The 2,500-nt window shown below is 41.2% G+C and overlaps 1 protein-coding gene and 1 long non-coding RNA gene across 5 annotated transcripts in view; one reads left to right on the top strand and one right to left on the bottom strand.

The window, feature by feature from the left end:
- The window catches only part of LOC310719896, a 2,719-nt gene extending 2,144 nt beyond the window's left edge, over positions 1–575 (top strand). Inside the window, exon 2 of the long non-coding RNA XR_014531591.1 lies at positions 1–575. This exon is cut by the window's left edge and continues 1,651 nt beyond it. This is a non-coding gene — a long non-coding RNA (uncharacterized lncRNA).
- Positions 1–2,500, bottom strand: part of nr4a3 (nuclear receptor subfamily 4, group A, member 3) — a 29,882-nt gene that overhangs the window by 17,432 nt on the left and 9,950 nt on the right. The window lies entirely within an intron of this gene.

Raw genomic sequence — 2,500 nt, 5'->3', positions numbered from 1 at the left:
CCTCCCCTAATCAGCCATCATTTCTCCTTCTTTTCCTCTATCGTTCTGCTCGGAGCGAGTAATTAGAAGTGTGTGTTTGTTCAAGAGCAAGAGGTGGAACTGGGTCATAATTAATTGGTTTAGTGTGTGCTTGTGTGTGTAGATGTTTTGCTGACCAGCGCTACAGTACGTAGCTATGTGACTGTGTTTTTTCCGCTCCCCATCACGTCTTAGTCAGTCTACATGCCCACGTGTCTTCGATTTTGCCCTCTCATCTTGAACATGCTTAAATATGCAGAAAACAACGCTCTCTCACACACACACACACACACACACACACACACACACACACACACACACACACACACACACACACACACACACACACACACATACATGGACGCAAGTAATTGCGTTGAGCAGATTTGCAGGCCTTTATGGCTCAACTGAACCGACCTCTTCCAGTGCTGTGGCTTACGGAGGTGTTTAAATTTTTTTCTGAATGAACTCGCCTCTTCTGCCCCTCCGAATTTTTACATACATTCAGAATAATACTCTCACGCGTTGCATGGTATGACTCACAAAAAAAAAGAAAAGGCGAGCATGAAAAAGTTGACTGAGTGAAACGGAGAGACGAGTTTTCCTAATATTCAGCAACATTACTTAATACAAAATGGTGTGTATTCATATGGAAATAGGAGCATTTAGTAGAATTAGCTGGGAATATTAATGGCAGAACAAAAACGGCCAGAAACCAACAATGAATCAACAATTAACCAGTAATTCCAGGGCAAATATGTATAGTCAACCCCATTAGGCAAAATGTTTTGCACTTATTTAAAATAAGCAGAAATATTCAAAATGGGGGTGTAAATATGTACATTTTCATGCCAAAAACATGTTGTTCTTTTTTCTTAATTCTATTTCAATAAATAGAAAATAATGGACTGCATTAAAATTCCCTCAATAATGTTTGCATTATTTGCCAAAGCATTGGGGAATATAATTGAATAGATGCTTTGTGCATGTGCTAATTGTGTGTGTGTGTGTGTGTGTGTGTGTGTGTGTGTGTGTGTGTGTGTGTGTGTGTTTGCGTGTGTATGTGTGTGTGTGTGTTTGCGTGTGTATGGCCACAAAGGCCCGAGGCTCACGAACCCCTGCTTTTATTAATTAGTAAATAAAAATAAATTGTGAAACTAATTGAACGAGGATAGATTATTTCAGAACCAGACCACAGGCTATATTCAATTATCTCCAGCCCACCATTCACACCAGTCTTTCTTCAACTCTCTCTCTCTCTTTCTCTCTCTCACTCTCTCTCTCTGTCTGTCTTTCTGCTGTCTTTATGTTTTACTATTTATGAGGCCCTGCTTTAACTCTTTTTTGTTAAAGAAATATAATTACATATTTGTTTTATTTTCATTACTTTCTGTTTTTATATTATCTTCCTATATGGATTAAGGTGTTTTATGCCTTTGCCTACCACAAACATGTCTTTTGTTTGTGTGTGTGTGTGTGTGTGTGTGTGTGTGTGTGTGTGTGTGTGTGTGTGGTATTGGACACAGCTCTAGGCTGCTGTATTTTAAGTGCGCGCCGCTGTCACACCTCTCGCTGGTCGCTGGGGGAGACGACCCTCACAGGCGCCGTGGCAACCGCCGGTCAGACGATTTGTGAGAGCACTCAGGCACACACACATACAAGCACCGCACGCACACACTTTTCACATTTCAACCCCCGAAGAACTGGACGTTTTTTTCAGAAGCCCGACTCGACTCGACTGGAGTTTTTAATTCCTGAAAAGGCCTGTCTTTTTAAGTATTGTTTAGTGTGTAATGTGTCTGTTGTTACCTCAAGAACATAGGTATTGAGACACATACACATAGGCACACACACACACACACACACACCCTTCTGTCATCAACACATCCTTCTCTTGAACACAATAGGCTACAACCTTGGTTAAAGGAGCCTGCCGAGTGTGTAACAATAGTGTGTTAACCCTGAGCCTCACACTCGAGGAGAGAGGGGCGTCGGGTGTATGTGCCACTTCGCAGCCGAGAGCTCAATTCACCCCAAGAGCAACATGAATGGACGTTAATAAATACACAATTAACACCAGCCACTGCCACAGCGCAAACACACCGCTACACACAAGCACTACGTCCAACGACGCACAACTTGACAACCAACAGCAAGCAGTTGCTCATATATACAATGCGATACATGTTTATTTAATGATTTTTTATAATTATTTCGAATAATATCTACACAGATTTTCCAAAGAAACAGGACAGGTTTTTGGTGCTTTATCAAAATGTATTCCTCCTACAGCATCAGAAGCACTTTGGACTTTTCAGAGCATTCTAGCTTTGTCCACATTATAGTTCATTCCTGTATATAATGTTTTTTTTTAGCCAATCAAGCTGGTATCTCTGTACTCAAGGCAAGGCAGTGTCCCCTAAAGACGCACGTCAAGACCTCTTTTAATTAAAAATGCAGATTTTTTTCAGCTTGCTTGGGT

Source organism: Silurus aristotelis, assembly GCF_946808225.1.
Source record: "Silurus aristotelis genome assembly, chromosome: 25".
In the NCBI taxonomy this organism is placed as follows: domain Eukaryota; kingdom Metazoa; phylum Chordata; class Actinopteri; order Siluriformes; family Siluridae; genus Silurus; species Silurus aristotelis.
This window is presented reverse-complemented; position numbering and strand designations above follow the sequence as displayed.